Source organism: Octodon degus, unplaced genomic scaffold (assembly GCF_000260255.1).
Source record: "Octodon degus isolate 3935 unplaced genomic scaffold, OctDeg1.0 scaffold00011, whole genome shotgun sequence".
Taxonomy (NCBI): Eukaryota; Metazoa; Chordata; class Mammalia; order Rodentia; family Octodontidae; genus Octodon; species Octodon degus.
Genome location: NW_004524587.1, coordinates 25562269 through 25582033, shown reverse-complemented (window position 1 = coordinate 25582033; position 19765 = coordinate 25562269). Strand labels below are relative to the sequence as shown.

The window sequence follows — 19765 nt, the reverse complement described above, 5'->3', positions numbered from 1 at the left end:
GAAAGTTTATGTACATAGGGTGTACACTACTAAAATGAAAAGTGCTATTTTAATTTTTAAAAGTTATTGCTAAATTACAGAAATGATGAAATAATACAGGTAAGACTGTATGACATTTGCCTCTGTCCTTGGGCTTAAAAGAATAAGACCAAAGTACAAGTTTTTGCAGAGCGGGTGACTAGATAGGGAAAGGGGATATGAGCAAGGGGGATGGAAAAGTACAGACTCATTAGGACAGAGCAGTGACAGCTGCTGGCTCTAAAATTAGGAACAGAGACAAGAAATTTTAGGAGCACCACCAAACAAGTCACAAAGGCTCAGCTCACTGAGCACCTTTCGGAAAGCCGTTGACCCCTGAAAGAATCCTGGAGAGGCTCCTGCCAGGTTGATTATTTGGCAGCTATTCAGCTCCCCAGAACTTGCTGCTCCCACACAGCGGTCTATAAACAAAGCAATTTTGTCCTGAGGATGAACAGAGGGCCTCTTGAGGAGCTCAAGACCTCATTTCGAGACACCTCCTTCTGGGACTATTCGGTTATGTCAGTGCATTCCTGTTTCATTTAATCCACTTGAGGTGAGGTATTCTGAAACAGGAAAACAAGAATCCTCACTGATAAGACACTCTGTCACTTAGTATAAGGCACTTAACATTATACAGAGCAGTTAACTGCTTCTCACTAAGTATCTAACATAAACTCCAGGATTCACAGAGTTACTGCCTAGCCTGTAGATTCTGGAGCTACTCTTGATGACTTCTATGAACTCTTAAATAATATCTGAAAGCCCATTTCAGTTTCTCTTTTGGGAAATATTATGATAGATGCTCCTCATTTTATGGTGGGGTTACAGCCTGATAAACCATCATAATCTGAAGACGTAATAGTCAAAGATGTGTCTACTACACCTGCCCTGCTGAACATTGTAGCTTAGTGACACAGCACACTGTAGGTGTCAGTTGTTTTTCCTCATGATCACGTGGCTGGCTGACTGGGAGCTATGGCTTGTCCCACTGGCCAGCACATAGAGTGCCCTGCTGCATGTCACTAGGCAAGGAGAAGGTTCAAACTCAAAATTCAGTGTATAGTAAGTGTACAATCCAGGTCCATGTCTCACAAAGTCAAAGACTGAAGTGAAAGACAAAGGAGGTAGACAGGAGGAATGTTTAGTAAGAAGAAGGAAATAGTTTCAATAGTTGGCAGGCATCTAAAGGAGTTTCCAAAGGGACTTCTTGTATACGAGTTTTTAGTACCAAAAAATGATCAGGGCTCAGAACACTGTGAGTGAAACTCAAATCGATCTATAGTACTAAAGCAAGCTTCCTTAAGCTAGAAAGGGGCCTATGAGGAGTAGAGGGATGCTGCAAGTGTATGTCTGCAGGTGCCTCCTGGCTTCTATCCTACCCAAATATTCCATTAAAAGAACAAAAGAAAAAAAGAAAGAAAAAAACATTTTCCAGAGAGGTAGGCGCAGAAGTTGTCATAGTGGGCATCTGTCACTCTGATTATCACCTGGCTTGTTTCGTCCCTGGACTTGAATTGTTCACCTGGTTCTTCTCAACTCTTGATGGCAGGTCCCTTTTGATGCCACCAAGCCCAGTCCTCCCGACTGTACCTTGGGCTCAGTGCCTCGCTAGCTGCCTGCCTCCTTCTGCCTAACTTACTTGTCCTTGACAGTCTGAGTGTATGAAGGTTTGTCCGTAATGGCTTAAATGTACCTTGAAGTCAGAAGATTGTAAGCTGGGGACCATTTGTACTTACAATTTTGAAGATTTTTATCACAGATGAAGCTGTCCTGATCCTATTTCTTTCTGATTAAGAGTCACATATTGGTACTAATGCAGAGAAACCACAGTGGCTGCAAAGAAGTATATATGTGGCTCACATTCACGTTTCAGACCACCCGAGAGCCAGGGATTTGAAACTGTCTTGCATAATACTTAAAAGAAGGATTCTTGGGGCTGGGGAGATGGCTCAGTGGAATAAGCACTTCCCTGGCAAGCGCAATGGCCTGAGTTCAATCCCCCATTCCGAAAAAAAAAAAAAAGGAGTCTTGACTAAAAGATGAAAATACTGCTACAATATGGGAAAGTGACAAAAATGTAAAGCACAGTGGAGCAGACAGGCCTGAACGCCCCACATAAGATCAAGTCTGGAATCACTGTACAGGAAAAGAGTCATTCAGAAGGACTGCTGTTGGTGTGCAGGGAAGCAGCTAGGACCTCCCACTGCTCTCCAAAGGGGAAGAAGACCCTTTCCAAATCCATCATGCTAGCTAGGATTCAGTCCTCGATTGGAAAATTGGCATCAGTGTGGAGCAGGAGGATGTCACTTCTGTACATTTCATGACTTCTCGACTCTGACGCTAGGAACATGGGTCCTTGCTGTGGACGATGCTCTATGCATGATAGACGTTGGGATCATGCCTGCCCACTAGGGTCCAGGATCATCCATCCCCCAATTATGACAACCAAGTGTCTCCAATTATTCCTGTGTGTGCCTTGGGGGTGCGGGTCATCCTCAGTGAGAACCACCAGAGGACAGACTGAGTTCCTGAAGCAGTGCTGTCACCAAATTGAAACAGCTAGTTCTGTCCAACAGGACTTGGGACACCATCTGGTGCAGCCATTATGAAGATTAATGAGGAAGCTGCCTACCATGCCTATTCGGGAAATTTCAAAAAGTAAAATATGGGCTGATCATCCAGCAGTAGATAAAATACTCATACTACAGTGTATTCAGAATGCCCATAAGATGTAAAAAATTTCAGTTCAGTAAAGTTTCTTTCCTTTATAATAGTGTGAAACGGCAGGCAGAGAACTGTGTATTTTGTATGATTCCCCTTACAAATCCTACAGCCTAAAATAGAATGGCAGCATCAGAGACTGAAGGGCAGGGGAAGTTGTTTAATGGGTACAGAGTTTCCATTTCATAAAATGAAAAGACTTTTTTTTTTTTTTTTGGTGGAACCGGGGATTGAACTCAGGCCCTTGCGCTTGTCAAGGAAGTGCTTATTCCACTAAGCCATCTCCCTGGCCCCAAGATGAAAAGACTTATAAATACAATTTAGACAATAATATGAATGCACTTAGTATCACTGAATTTCCACTTAAATAAAATGGCAAATTTTATGTTACCTATATTTTGCCACAGTTTTGAAATAGCTATAGAGATCACCTCCTTTAGAGTGGAGGAGTGAACATTCTCCACACATTGAACTAATCCCTTTCACCTCTAAGCTGTTCAAGCTCTGACTTGCTTGGCTTTCAACCCGCCCATGCCTGGAGCTGTCAAGGGTGAACCATGAGGGCTCCTTGATTTTCCCAGGGTGCAGGAGAGGAGGAAAGAGCGGATGCCCGTGCCTGGCCCAGTGAATTCTAGCCAGGAGTATGGCGCCTATAGCTGCCAGCTGCTGTTCAGGCCATGACCCGGCCTGGGCAAAGCAGCACACTCCAGCAAAAGGGAGGAGAGGGGAGGGCTGAAGTTCAGAGCAGAGGACGATGGCTGAAGGGCCCAGCGTTCCACCACTGTGACTATCACCTAGTGATTTCTGTCTTCATTGCCTCCTGTGATAACTGTCACCAAATTGAAACTGAGCTGGCTTAATCCACATAAGGCTTGGGATACCAGTAGAGTCATTGGAACATTATTGAAGCATTCAAGGCTTTTTTACAAAGGGAAATCTGTGGTTTATAAAAACTGTCTATGTTGATGAGAGCCATGTAGCATAAGCCTGGGAAGAGGCTGGAGTTCACACAGTACTATTCTTCATCCTGAGGCCTTGGACATCAAAATGGGGGGACAAAGCCACACCCCCATGAGTTTTAGAATCAGTGAACCTGAGTTCAGAGCCCAGCTCCACCACTTTGCAACCACACACCTCTGAAAGCCTTCAGGACCTTGTGAAAATTAACACAGGTTAGAAAGTGCCCTATCTGTATTGGGCAGAGGAACAAAGACACTGGTGAGTAACTGGGGGCTCCTCACGAAGGCACCTGCAGTGGAAAGATCAGGCTCACCCAGGTCACACCTGCCTGACTTCATAGAAACAGCCACCAGCAGGCAGAGTGGAGGCTGTGTAGGTAGAAGAATGCAGCCTGGGTGTGACAGCAGACACCCTGCCACCTCTGGGCACCTATTCTTGTCCTTGTCCTCAGCATCGAGAGCTTCTCTCTCTCCCTGCCTTTGCTGGGCTCACTCCCTAGCCCACCTGGAAGCCAGCCCCTGCTCTCTAACATCTCTCCTCTGCCTCATGGCTTCTGTTTATCCATGGCAGTGGCAGTCAGTGGCTGATTGGCTTGTTGCCATCTAGGCTTTCAGCTTCTACTTTTGTGCCTGATTGAATGTCCCCTTGAACTAACTGGGTGGCTAAATCCCCAGGAGGAGAATCTGGCAGGAACAGTGAAGCCACCAACCCTGATTGGATGGGGCTTTTTCAGTGAGTCCCTCCCTCCTCAGGCTGCTGATCTCTGCGGATGGGCTGGTCTTGAGCCAGCACCTCTTCCCTTGTTTGGGTACCACAGGCTCTGGAGTGAGGTTTCGTGGTGCAGAAGGCAGCAATCTGTGGGTGCTGCCTCTGCAGAGGACAGAACTGTTTCCTAAGAGAGGAGAGCTGTGTGTACAACAGGCAGCATCTTGACCAAGTTCAAGGCACACATAGACCTAGCCTAGACATAGTACTCAACATGCGTGAGCTCTCATCTTTAGAACTCTCTTCTGTGTTCCTGCCCCTGGGCCGAGCACTGAGAAAATATGAGGAAAGGGGAGTGCAGGATGGCCACAAACCAAAGAAAAGGGTAGGTAGAGGTAGAGCAGGATCAGGGAGGCCCTTGAGTACCATGAGCGTTTTCCTATGGTTGCTGGAGTTCTTTAAAACAAGGGGCAGGGATGGCCAAATAGCTCAGCGGATTAAAGAGCCTGCAAGCAGGGTTAAGGGCCCAGGGTTCAATCCCCAGCCTGCCCCTGCCAGCCTGCCCCTGCCAACCTGCCACTCCTCCCCGCCCCCAGAACACACTGAGATGACAATTGAGACTGGGCGTGGTGGCGTGTCTGTAATCCCAGTTCTTGGGAGGCTCTAAACAGGCAGATCACTACAAGTCTGATCTACTAGTGAGACTCTGAACATCCTGTAGACCCTTCCTAAAATACATAAAATAAAATAAAACAAGGGGTAGAATTTTAGTGTAACCAGGACACCAATGATGCAGGTCATAACAATTAGAGTAATGAGATTTATAGATGTTCGATTTACTTATACAGAACAAAGTTGGGGAAAAGAAAAGAGCAAGGGAAGAAAAGAACCCTACAAGGGGGATGTGAGAGGTTAGTAATGAGTAATAGGAAAAATACAAAGACATTTTTGTTAAAGACTTGATTTTTAGTTTTAGGGTTTTTTATTTTTTATTTTTTGGGTGCAGGGTGTCACTATGCATCTTGGACTCACAGTGATCCTCCTGTTTTCAGCCTCCCCAGCATCAGGATTACAGACACGCACCACTACACCTGCACTTGGTCACTGGCTCAATGGTCCCAGGAGCGGGGCCAGTGTGGCATGCAGTACCAGGGATCAAACCCTGGTTCCTGCGCTTGCCTAAGCAGGTGCTTAGTCTGCTGAGCTATCTCGCCGGCCCTTAAAAAATATTTATTTACTTGGTATGAGGTTTCATTATGCTGGTTTCAGGGGCCTGCATGGCACACCAAGGGCTGGGGGGTAGGAGTGGCATGCGATACCAGGGATCAAACTTGGGTCCTTGTGCTTGCCAGGTAGGCACTTAGATCGCCCCAATTTATATCTAAATACTTTGGTTATTAAGGCTATAAAATAAAATGTATTGAATTTCATGTTCCACTTGCTACTTGCTAGTATACAGGAAAATGATCACTTGCACATCAAGTGACTTGTATTACACAGCCATACAATAATTATTCATTAGTTTCAGGAGTATTTTTTTAGCAAATATATGAATAAACGTACGTGAACAAATATAGTTTTGTTTCTTTCTTTTCACTCTGCATAAGAGTAGCTTTTATTTATTTTCCTTGTCATTGTATTAGCTACACCTTCCAATATGATATTAGTCAATCAGTCAATATCTATCAGTCTAAAAGCCTCTGCTCTTCTAGCTGTCTCCCTTTCTCCTATCATTGCTTGCTCTCAGATCACAACTGTTAATAGTTCTGTGCAAAAAAAAAAAAAAGTTTTGTGCATTCCATATTTCACACTAGTATACTCACATGCACTTAAAAAAAAAATAGAAATGGAGCCCAGGCATGGTGGCACATTTCTGTAATCCCAGTACTTGGGAGGCTGAGGGCAGAAGGATCATTGAAAGTTTGAGACCAGCCTGGGCTACAAAGTGAGCTCAAGGACAGCCTACATTTTATGGGGAGACCCAGTCTCAAAAATAAATAAACAGGGGCCGGGGAGATGGTTCAGCAGAATGTGCCTGGCAAGCACAAGGGCCTGAGTTCAATCCCCAGTTCCGCCAAAAATAAATAAATAAATAAACAAACAGAAATGGAATTGTATACATCTTTGTTTACAACTTTTGGGGGTTTTTTAAGGGGTGTGTGTGTGTCTGTGTGTGTGCAGGATCTCACTACACTGTGCGGACTCATAATGGTCCTCTTAATTTCTGCCTCCCTAGTGCTGGGATTACATGCATGCACCACAATGTCTGGATTGAGTTTTTTATTTAAGATTATATTAATTATTTCCGTTTTCTAGATCAGTGTTTATAGTAAGGTTACCTTATTTTTAAGATTATTGTGTAATAGGTATAATAGTTAACTGTGTCAACTTGACTAAGAAATGCCCAAATCGGGGGCCTGGCCCTAGCTCAGGCCTTTAAGTGGCTGCTTCCACAAAGCTGTCAGCCTCAGGTTGCTGGAGTTCGAACCTCACACCTCTCCCGCTGGCCAAAAGTGCCCTGAAGGCATTCGAGGAACAAAAAAAAAAAAAAGAAAAGAAAGAAAGAAATGCCCAAATTAATTGGATCAGCGTAGTTCTGGGTGTGGCTGAAGCGTTTCCTGAAGACAGAAGACCCAGCCTGAGTGTGAGCAGCACCGGCCAAGAGCCTCCCTGCCTGAATGCAATGAAAGGACAATGAAGGAGGGAGGCTCAGTGCCGCTTCTTGGGAGAGCTCCATCCATACCTTCCCTTGGATAGCATCTTCTGGCTTCCAGTGTGGACGCTTCAGCCTCCACCGCAGCCCCCTTGGCCTCCTGATGCGGGCTTGTACAGTGCACTACACTGAGCTGCAGGCCTCCAAGCGGATCCTCTGGATCTCTAGTGTGCAAACAGACCTCTTAGGCTCTTCCACACCTGACTCTGGGTGGCCTCCATAAGCCTATTTTGTAAATCCTTATATATTTCTATATCTTGCATTAATTCTGTTTCTCTACTAAGCAGTAACTGATGCAATGTGGTAAGAGGGGAGTAGAGTCTAGGGTTATGAAAATGACCTCTTCTGATGTTCTTCCAGACTCAGAAGTGATAATTGGAAGAGCTTTTAATTACCTTTAATTAATTTATTTAGGCTATGTTAGATTTTTAAGGTCATAGGGTACAAGACAGATTCTTAGGTGGGACAGACTGTAAATCTCATTAGAAGATTCTTTAGGAGCCTAACTCAGTGTATCAGATGAAAAATGATTAATAGCTAGAGAAGAGAGCATAGATTCCTGCAATGTTTAGGCATTATAAGCACCAAGACATGGTGGTTGGCTGGATATAGAAGATGTAGCTTTTGGGTTTCTGGCTTGGTCAATGGAGATATGCTACTATTCATGGAAGTAAGAATTAAAGGAAAGTGATGGATTTCCTTCTAGGACCCTGTAGAATTTAAGTGCCCATAAATATCTGATTCATAGGTGTTTAGAATTGGGGTGTGAATCAGCAGTTGCCATTCTGGGATATGAGGCCATATTGGAGGCCATAACAGTGGGGAGATTATTTAAGGATCGTGTGTTGATGAGAAAGGGAAGCAAAAGGACTACGTATCTCTATGGACACATGGAGAAATGAGACCAGCAAGAAAGACTAAAAGTTAGTAGTAAACAGTGAGAGAGGGTCGAGGAGAATACAGTTCTGGAACTCAAGAGGAGAGAAAATATCAAGATGAACACCACAGCCAATAGCGTCAAACGCGGCTGGGAAGCCAGCCTAGGTAAAATCTGAAAAGGATGGAGAGACCATGGGTAAGTTCAGTGGTGCTGATGGAGCAGAGGCCAGAGAGCAGTCTCAGGATGCTGAGAAGTGAGAGCAGATGAAGAGGTAGACACCCCAAGGCAGACTCCACTTCCGAGACATTTTACTCAAGGCAAGAGGAGAGAAGTTAAGCGATGGTTAAGGCCATCTGGAGTCACAGGGATAGTTCTGAGCTCATATCACTGTTATACAGAAAGGTGAAGAACATCAAAGTTCAGAGAGTCCTCTTCAGTTTTATAAAATCACAGCTTGTCAAGTTAATGGAGCTTCCACAAGTGACCCAGACCCCACGAGAGTACACGTCACTGGGCTGTTCCAGGTACCCAGCCGGGACTCAGCACAGAGCCACATGGTGCCGTATGCTTCTAAGCAGTGCCTAAGCATTGCCAAGGACTGATTTAAAAGCCTGCATAGTAGTGCACAGCTGGCCAAACGGCACAGAGCTGCACAAGCTGCATTTCCATGTGTGGAGCCTTGAGAATTGTATCTGATTTTAGAGTATCTTGACATTAAGAACACCGATCAGTAGAAACTGAACGCTTACAACTTTCTTCGTACGAAAAAACAATTCAGAACTGTATGGATTCAACTCCATGAAATATTTTTTCTGGTTCAAGTTATTAATTTTTCTAAACAGATAATAATATGACAAAGTTGTCAAAAAAAATTCAGGCAACGAAACACAACTGAGTTGAGTTTTGAATCCTGGGTCAACTTCTTACAAACTGTGAGACCTCGGAGAAGTTACCAACTCATTAAATGAGAGAAATAGCAGTACCTACCATCTCCGCCCACAGGTGCCCAAACATCTGCCTGCCTTCTCGCTCCTGTTTGGCAACCAAAAATGTCTGCAGTCATTAGCAAATATCCCTTGGAGAGCAAAGTCACCGCCTGGTGAAAACCACTGCTCTAGGTCAGATCATTTTTCTGGGTCTGTTTTTTATAATTATACCAAATCCACTTTTATCAAATGACTCCAACCACAGGTTTTTTCAGAAGTACAACTGACTGTGACAGAGTTGTGGGGGAGTCCTGCAAAGTGAAAAGAGGGTGTCAGAGGACACCTGACAGTCCTTATGCGAGGCATTCTGGGTGATCAAGTCTTGAGGCTGGGACCCTCTGAGCCCCTTCTAAGTCCTGTTTTTCTTTCTCCACTCCAGTGTCCAGGGCCTGCTGCAACTGCCTTTGGTGTCAATTAGCATAAATATTCAAGGGAGGAATCTGAATGATCCAGCTCATTTTCCAAACTACATCCATAATTCATGCCCTGCTTGAAACAAGAGTCAGCCAGTCCAATCAGCTGTATCCAGGGCTGGAGGGAAAGTGGGATCTGGCGCCTCACAATAGCGGAGGCAGAAACCAGGAAATCTTCCATGTATGGAGCCATTCCAGAAGAGAGCTGGTCTACCCAAATACCCAAATATCTGATGGATAGAAGGAAAAGATAGATGGGTGTAAGACATGGGTATCCAATTGTCCCAGGGTTTAAGACTTAGTTCTATTAGTTCTTTGCTTTGTTTCAGATTTTTTAATTTTTATAGTGTTAAAATATATACAACATGAAAGTTACTATTCCATCCAGGGTTGACACTACATGCCTGTGATCCCAGCACTCGGGAGGCTGAGGGGCAGAAGCATCACAACCTTAAGCCACTTTCAGCAATTTAGCAAGACCGGTGTCCCCAAAAGATGGTGTGAAGCCTTGAAGCTGTAGCTTGGTGAAACCCACTGATTCACTTTCCAGCACTGGAATAAAAGAAAAGTCACTCTTGCAACCACTTTTAAGCACATAGTTCTACAGCAAAGCTGCACAACCACCACCATCCTCCATCTTCAAAGCTTTTCATCTTTCCAAACCAAAACCTTGTACTCAGTAAGCACTGACCCTTCCTTCTTTCTCCATGGCCCCCCATAGCACCTGCCATTCCAGTCTCCTTCAACCTGACCACGCTAAGTAATTCCTGTGAGTGGAGTTGTACAGCGCTTGTTTTCTTGTGACTGCCCCTGAAATTCAACATGATATGGCCTATGTCAAAAGGTCCTTCCCTTTGTAAATTGAATAATAGTCCAACATTTCTTAATCCATTTATCTGTCAATGAACACTTGGATTGGTTTTATGTTTTGGCTATTATGGAGGAAATGGACTCATTTTTAATAGTGAAAGTCCTGTGTCCCGAGAAAATCCTTTATCCCAGGTGAACCAGGACGTTGGCCACTATGTTAGCTGCCCACCTCGGAAGCCAAATAGCTGACATATACAGAGTAAGGGAGGAGAGGCTTATTCTGGGTCCTGGCTTCAGAGGCTTCAGTCTACAATCAGCTGGCTTCAAGGCAGAAGTGACAGGATGAGGTGCACACAGAGGAAAGAAGCAGGGGGAGGGGAAGGAGCTGGAGCCCAGACTGCGCCCCTCCAGGCTACGCCTCCAGGCACCCACCTCGGGCCATCAGCCTCTCCTCCAAAGGGCACCTTTAGCTAGGAGCTCATCAGTAGAGTAGCTCAACGGTAACTTCCGCACCCCAGTGCGTCAATCATCTTCCAGTAGCCCTGAGCTGACATTTAAGATCTAAGCTGAACAGCCAGCCAGATAAGCAAGGCTGTCCTGTTGGGAAGCTCCCCTTGAACGGAGCCTGAGTAGGAGAGGTGGCCCTTTCTGCACAGCCCCTAAGGACAGAGCGGGCTGAAGAGTGGTGGCTCTCTAGTGCACCACCCAGGTCCCAGCAACAGGTGCCTACCTGGGACACCAAAGGCGACACTCTTGCACATCCTGCACATGCTCACAGTACACTGGGTTCATTTTTGCCTTGTCCTGGACTTATTCATAAATACCAAAGCACTTCAAAGATCTGACTCCCACAAAGCTGAGGGAAGTTTTCTGTTGAAAGGAAATTTTATAAAAATCCATGTATATACAGTAACTTGGATTTATTCTCTTGTTTTTATGATTTTTTAAAAAATATTTATTGAATTGGTACAGTATCTCCCTATGCAGCTCAGACTCATAGCTGCCCTCCTGCTTTCAGCCTTCCCAGAGCTGGGATTACAGGTGTACCACCACACCCAGTTTCAGAGGTGGGCTCGACAGGAAACTGACACGGCATGTAGTACTGGGGATCGAGCCCAGGTCCTTACTCTTGCCAGGCAGGTGCTTAGACTACCAAGCTATCTTCCTGGCCCTTCCCTTGTGTTTTTGTGCATTATTTCTTAAATGTGATAGCTGCCAAAGATTCTGTTTTTTAATATATGTATTTTTTTTCACACTACGTTACTTGCAAGAGAACAGGATGGTCGGTTTCTGGCATCAAGATAAGGCTTTGAATAGAGTGATTTGCTCTAATGGTGTTTGTAGATAGGATATCATGTCCGCTTCTTGTACAGCAATTAACCACTGGGAGGAATGTATGCAATGTGCTAATTATTGAAACTGTCCTACCAATTTGATTTGAAATTGTCTCATTGCTATTTATTTATCAATAAAATTATGGAAAAAAATAAGGCTTTGGTATCATTGTAGGGTAATGGGCAAGGCTTCTGGTTTTCGTGGTCTATAACATGGCTTGGTATGTGCTAGGATCAGGAACAGTCGGCTTCAGGGAGGTGTAATGTTCTATTTGCATTGCTTTCCCAACTGCTAGTGCTGACAGATTTGAATATCTTTCAGGTCTGAAATATTTTAGATCTTTGTGACATTTTAGAGGTGGGTGGAGGAAAAGAGATTTTTTTTTTTAAAGCCTACTGTGTAATTTATCTGTTTATCATGAAACCGCACCATACGTTTTGTGCTTTAAATTTCAGATTTTAAATTTCAAGAATGTGATATTGTCTTTTGTTTACTTGCAGAGTAGGATGCAGGATTTTTTTAATGTACTTTGTTGTCATTGTTGTTTTTATTTTTTATTTGGTACGGGGTCTCACTACACAGCTCGGACTCATAGTGAGCCTCCTGTTTTAGCTTCCTCAGTACTGGGATTACAGGTCTGTGCCTGGTGGCTGGCTCGGTGTGGGGCCCGCATGGCACGCGGTACCGGGGATCAAACTTGGGTCTTTGAACTTACCACTGAGTTATCTCTCTGGCCTTAAAATGTATTTTTATATCGCTTTGGTTAATTTTTTATTTTCATTAGATAAAAACCTTTGTTTCCTAACCCAAAAAAAGATATTTCACCAACAGGGGCAGGTGAAATACCTCAGAGGTAGCGCACCTGCTTAGGCAAGCTAAGGGACCGCAATTCGATCCCCAGGACGACATGCCCTATCAGTCCTGTCCCCAGGGTGAGCTGAGCCAGCCACAGAATCAAGGCATAGTGGTACAAGACTGTAATCCCAGTGCTGGGGAGGCTGAAAACAAGAGGATCACTACAAGTCCAAGCTGCGTAGTGAGTCCCTGTACCAGCCAAATACATTAAAAAGAATAAAAAAGGTATTTCACCAATAAATATGAGGTGAACAAGATAACTGCAAGGGAATTAAGAAGAACTCAGTAATGATGATGTGACATTGATCTCCATAAACAAAGTCAATGGTGAAATCTCTCTTAAGATCAAACACTAGGGCTGGGGAGATAGCTCAGTTGAATAAGTGCTTGGCTGGCAAGAGCAAGGGCCTGATTTCAATCCTCACCTCTGCAAAAATAAATAAATAAAATAAGATCAAACACTATTGGTAGCTTCCTTCAAAGATCAGAATTCTCAAAGAGGTGTTCCCAATTCTTTCTGGAGCGTGAGTCTCCTTTACCCACCACACACTCCAATTCAGTTAACATAGAAGAACACCTACATGCCTGGGATTCATGGAGGACTGAAAAGTTCAAATTTTGTGTAATATTTTAGGAGATGAATGCTCCCCTGGGGTTGAATTGTGGCAGGTTGAAGTAGATCGGGGGCCTTCTACCCAGTCAGCAGCTGAAGACTGGGGGGCAATGCCTCACCAGTTCCTGGCATGCAGAGAGGTCAAAGAATACCTTGAACTTACAAATTTGGAAGTGTAAAATTTCTTAGTGTTTTCAAAGTAAAAATTATGAATGCACACATTTTAAAATTCAAGTTACACAAAAAGAGTGAAAAATAAGTCTCTTTTCTGCACTGTCATCCTGCTACTTCTCCCTAGAAAAAAAATAACTGTTTTTACTACTTTTTTCTTTTTAAAAAAATTTAGTATAGGGTCTCATGACATAGATTGTACTCGTAGTGATCCTCCTGTTTTCAGCCTCCCAAGTGCTGGGATTACGGGCACACGCCACTACATCCAGTCTCAACCACCGTCTCAGCGCACACCGCAGATGTGGCTGGCGTAGCATGCTGGGAATCCGAACCCCAGCCACTGCACTCTGCCTAAGCAGGCACTTTAGTGTGCTGAGCTATCAGGCTAGCCCTACTTTTTTCTGTTTGAGAGGGGTCTCACTATATAACTCAGGCTGGCCTTCAACTCATGAAGATCCTCCTGCCCAGCCTCCTGAGTGCTGGGATTACAGGGGTGTGCCACCACACTGGGCTGTACATACTTTTTAAATTAAGCTTTTTAAATATGTTGGTCCACATACAACAATAAGAAGTAATGTAGAGAGCTCAGTATGCCTTCACCAGGTCTCCCCAGTGGTAACATCTTACAAAATTATTGCAGGATATCACAAGGAGGATATTAACATTGATATAATTAATCCACCTTATTATGGATACATATTTATCTATTCATTTTTCTTTCTTTCAGTACTGGGGACTGAGCTCAGGACCCTGAGCTTGCCAGCAAGCACTTATTCTACTGAGCTATCTCCCAAGCCCTCATTTTCCTTTTGATGAATATTTGGGTAGGTTTCAGTTTAGGGCTACTTTAAACAATGCTTACAAACCTTTTGCTAAATACACGTATGTTTCCTTGAGGAATAGAATTGCCGAACCATGGGGTAGGTGTATGTTGGCTATAGGAGACAGTAGGTATTGCCAGTAGTTATCCAAAGCAGTTGTACCATTGTACACTTTCATTACCAAGGTTCTGGAGTGCGGTGGAGTCCCTCCAGAGTCCAGGTTCTTGTCCTGCACAAAGGACTGGACACAGTAAGACCAAAAGATAGCAAGGTTTTACATTTATTAAAGGGAGAAAAGAAAGTGTGTGCCTCAGAGTGAGAGCAGGCCGTTGAAAAGAGGGTGGACAGTGGCTGCACGCATACTGGCTGAGGTCATTTGTGTCCTCCACTCCTCTGATGTCAGATGTAAACTGTCCCATTAAAAACTTTTCGATTTCACACAAAAACTGAAGATAGGTTGGTGCCAGGGGCAGGGGCAGGGCTTAGGAACTGCGCAGGACCTGTCCAGATCACAGTGATTGACAGGTCACACCCACAGCTAGCTGGCCCCGCCCTAATCTTCTAACACCCTTTCACCAGTGGCCTATGTGTGAATTCCACTTGCTTCACAGCCTGGCCAGACCTTCTTTATCTTCTTTATCATTTTAACTATTGCAGCAGGTTGGTTTTAATTCACATTTTCTTGATGACTAACGATGCTGGAAACATTATCAATTTTTCTCTTTTTTTTTCTCTCTCAGCTTTTTACTATGAAGAGTCTCACATACAGAAAAGGTGAGATTGTGTGATGAATACCCATTTACCTGTTATAACCTGTGCAATTGATTCCAGTTTTGTAACTCTGTATGCATCCACTATAACTTTATTAACTGTTATAACCTGACATAGGCGCCGCCATCTTGTTCTGTATGCGCCATTCTAAATGCTGTAACTTTCCACTTTGCCCTTTTTCTACTTGAGAACCTGCAGTTGGGCCTTTCTCACGCAGTCCTTTGTGCACACCTGAATCTAGTTCCGGCCCAATGCCCTGATCTTGCCCTCATTCCCAGCTACAAACTGTACCCACCAGTGCACCTGTTATTGTTCATTAGAAACAGGTAATTTTTCAACTGTAGCCCCTAGATGAACCCTTGACGTCAGCTTTTGTGTTTATTGGCCTAAATACCCGCTCCCCTCATCCTCCCGGCGCGCACCTCAGCGTCTTGCCGGGGTGTCTGCCGCTGGGTCTGCCTTTTCCAGCCTGCCTCATTTTTGAGTTACAACATTACCCAGAACCTAGATCCAAACAATTGTTAATCTTTTATACTGTATTTGTTTCTGATGTGTATGTGATTTTTTTTTTTTTTTTGCTGCCCCATTGTAAAGTAAGTTTCAGTTGTAATGACACTTGACTCAGGAAGTATCACCAGGAAATATTGCCTACAAAAAAAAAAAAAAAGGATATATTGCCTACAAATAGGCACTTATTGCACAGCCACACGATCATGATTCTAGCTACCAAAATTAGTAATTTCTTTAAAATATTGCCCAGGGGGCCGGGGAGATGGCTCAGTAGAATAAGCGCTTCCCTAGCAAGTGCAAGGGCCTGAGTTCAATCCCCGGTTCCGCAAAAAAAAAAAAAAAAAAAAAAAATAAATAAATAAAATAAAATATTGTCCAGAATTGGCGAGATGGCTCAGTAGAATAAGCACTTCCCTGGCAAGTGCAAGGGCCTGAGTTCAATCCCTGATTCTGCCAACAATAAATAAAATAAATAAATAAAATAAAATATTGTCTAACAGTCTGTGACCAGATTTACCTGTTTGCCTCATTTGTTCCAAAAGTACTTATAATCATCTTTTTAAAACTAGAAGTAAAGAAAGCTCACCCACTGAGGTTTTTTTTTTTTAATTTTATTTATTTATTCGTATGTGTGTGTGTGTGTGTGGCCAGCTCAGCCCACCAGGGGGCAGGCTGGCTGGCATGTGGTGCTGGGGGATTGAACCGCGGTCCCTGTGCTTTGCTAAGCTTGTTCCAAGTAGGTGCTTTAGACCACTGAGCCATCTCACCAGTCCCACACCCACTGGGTTTGATTGTAATAACTTTTTAATCAGATGCAGCCCAAATAGTGATGCTGATTTTTTTTTAGGATTTTTTTTTTTGTTTGTTTGTTTTTTTGTTTTTTGTTTTTTGTGCAGGGTCTCACTACACAGCCCAGACTCATAGTGATCCTCCTGATTTCTGCCTCCCAAGTGCTGAAATTACAGGTGCGCATCACCACAGCTGGACTCCATCGCTGGCTCAGTGTGCCCAGGGGTGGGGCCAGTGTGGCATGCGGAGCGAGGGATCGAACCCTGGCCCCTGTGCTTACCTAAGCAAGCACTTAGTCCACTGAGCTATACCGCCAGCTCTTGTTTTTTTTTTTTTGTTTTGTTTTGTTTTGTTTTTTTTAGAACAAAATTCTGTTCTAGTTGTCTATATAAAGAATTTTTTTCCTGAAGACAGGATCTTGGTAAATTGACCAGGCTGGGCTGGTACTTCCTAACTTAACCTACCTAACTTAACCTCTCAAGAGTTCTGGGATCAGAGATATGCCACCACGCCCAGCTATAAGGGATTTGTTCTTAAAGACTCTCCAAAACTTTAATGGCGTAAAACCATGATTTTGTTTTATTTCCTAGATCACACAAATCTTGGCAGGGCCCAGTAATGTGATTCTTGTGTTTCACCTTGTCTTAGTTACCTTTCTCTCATTGCTGAGACAAATGTTAAAAGAGGAAAGGCTTATTTAGCTCACACTTTGTGAAGGTTTCAGTCCATAGTCAGCTGGCTGCAAGGGAGGGTGGCCTGGCGGAGGGAAGACACCAAAGTGACAAGAGCAAGTGGACAGAGCAAGCCTCTTTCCCTCCCCTACACTGCATGCAGGCTACCCAGCCTCGCGCGCGTGTGGCACTCACACCCCCAATCCCAGCACTAGACAATGAACCAATCACAAGCTCTAGATTCATCCACCTCGGAAAAGAGCATCCCCATGACTGCATGAGGCTTGGGGGGAAGGACACAAACCATAACGCACTTGACATTGGTCAAGGTCATTTAGGGGGACGCGGTTGTCAAGTAGACAGGTGTGGTAAGTCCGATGTGGCTTCCCTCTCATGTCCCATGCTTCTGTTGGGGTGGCCCGAAGGCTGGGCTCTGCTGTGGCCGCCCGCTGAGCACGTCCTTGTAGCCTGGCTAGCGGAGCAGCCTCCAAGTAGGGAGTTTTCCTGTATGATGGCTCAAACCTCTAAGAATGAACGTTTGACTGAGCAGGGCGGGAGCCACATAGCTTCTGTGACAGCCTCAGAAGTCGCATAGCACTGCTGCATCCCCTTTCATTGTGTGATGCGGCCCCAATGCCCACTGACAGTCAGAGGGTTTTTTAAAACCACCAATGTCCATGTCCTAACCAGTAATGATTATCTTTCTCTCACTTGTGAAACATACACCTCTCTCCAAGACTCCTTGTTGTGGAGAGCTGCGAAGGACCGCGCCTACAAGATGGCGCTGGTTTCCGCCTTCCACCACCCCCCCCCACCCCACCCCCGTGGGTGAGCGCTCTCTGTGCACAACAACTCCTTATATGGCCAGGGCTGCAGTCATGATTCGCTTCCGCATATGCTGGACCCATGGGTGATCCCCAAGTGGCGCACTGGGATTGGGCTCGGGAGTATATATTAGCCAAGGGCTGGGGGATTAGAGGAAGAAGCTTGTAATCAGGGGCCTGAATAAGCCGCTGAAGGAAGAGCTGTGTGTTGCGTCTTCCTTGCTGGCGTGGTCGTGCGCAACACCTTGTTATGGTTTGGATAAGTTTACCCTAAAGGCCAGGGTACTGGAAGCTCGTTCTGTAGCCCCTGGCACTCCTAGGAGGTGGAAGAATTTGAAGAGGTACTTCCTAGTGGGAAGTCTGGGGACGTTCTCTTGAGGAGATCTTGGGACCTGGCCATTTCCTCCTTTTCTCTTTCCTGTGCTGGCCATGAGGTGAGCAGCTCTGTTATACCCATACAGCCACCAGAGGCCCGCAGCAGCAGGGTCAGCTGATGACGGACTAAAATCTCCAAAACTGTGAGGCAAAATAAATCTCCTGTCTTTATAAGTTGATGTTGCCAGGTACTATGCTCATAGCAACAGAGCACTAACACACTCCTCCCAGGTCTTAGCCTATGAGATGTGCGCTTTTCTACCCTGGATCTTAGAAGCATCACTAAGCAGCTGAGAGGTGCTATGAGACATGTCCTTAAGATTCTGTGTACTGAGAGGATACAAAGCACTAGCTTACATCTTTCGGGGGCGATGAACAAGAGTCTTACAGTTATGTACTAGATCTCTTTCTCTTTCCTTTTCTTCTTCTTTTACTTGGTTCTGGGAATTGAACTCAGGACGTACACTTGCCAGGCAGGCGCTGTGCCACTGAGCTGCATCCCTGGCTGTACCACATTTCTCAAGAGACTTTCATCAGCAGTTCCCTTGTTGAATGATACACATTCTTATTTTTCTGCTTGTTTCCTCTTAGTGTCATTTAACTTTTTCTCAAATCCACCACCCACCTCCATATTTCCTGTAAAATTAGGTCTAGAGGCTTGATTGGGCTTAGGGTGACTACTTCTGGCAAGAATATTTCATAGGTGATTCAGCACACATCATAGTGTATTGTACTTCCAGTCCGAATGTGTAGGATTGTCCTGTTAATATGTTAGCTTTCATCACTTCCATATGGTGGTGAGTACCTAATCTTTCCATTACAAAATTACATTTTCCTCCTGACTAGCATGTAATTTGTGGATAATACTATGAAAAATATGGAATGCATGACAGATTCATGTCTTCCTTATGCAGGGGCCATGCTAATCTTGACATGCTTCTAATTTTACTCTGAATTCCAGAACCAGGGACTAGCCTAGCTCTTTTTTTTTTTTTTTTTTTTTTTTTTTTTTTTTTTTTTTTAGTGGAACCAGGGATTGAACTCAGGCCCTTGTGCTTGCCAGGGAAGCGCTTATTTTACTGAGCCATCTCCCCAGCCCCTGGCCTAGCTCTTGTGAATAAAATTGTTCTGAATCTTGCTTTGGCAGCTTCCCGTGCTCCAGAGAGCTATCATGCAAGCTTAAAACTATCCCTAAATGACTTTCCTTTCCTTGGTAGCAGTTTTGCCCATTTTTGGCTAAGCTGTGTTTATCTTAGCTTCAGTTTTTATACCAATCTGATCCCATCTGCTTTCTAGCTTACAGGAATTCCTGTGTATTGCTGGTCTCCTGTTGACACTCTTCATTATTTCCCTATATTTTTGTGAGCTTTATGTGCTTGTATAAAATATCCACAATGAGACAGAACATGTAGTTTAAGGACACTCAAAACAAGTATGAAGGTTGGTATGTGATTTCCTCTTGGGAAACTGTATTGTAGGCTAATAGTGAAAATTTTTCACATATGTCAAAACCTCACATTCTACCCTATGAGTATATATAATTTTTATTTATCAATTAAAATAGTTTTAAACAAAAAGTGTCAGAAGATGAAGACAAAAATCAGATAATAGGGGCATGGGCTGACATGTAGCACAGTGCTAGAGCACTCATCTGTTATATGTAGGGACTTGGGTTGGATCCCTAACACCACCACCCCTCCATAGACACAAAGAAGATGAGGGTATGAACAGACTATTAGAGGGCTGGTGAGATGGCTCAGTGGTCTAAAGCACCTACTTAGAACAAGCTTAGCAAAGCACTGGGACTGCGGTTCAATCCCC

General features: G+C 44.3%; 1 pseudogene; it reads right to left on the bottom strand.

The window, feature by feature from the left end:
- Positions 1-18815: 18815 nt before the first annotated feature.
- Positions 18816-18916, bottom strand: LOC111815129 (annotated as a pseudogene).
- Positions 18917-19765: the final 849 nt, after the last annotated feature.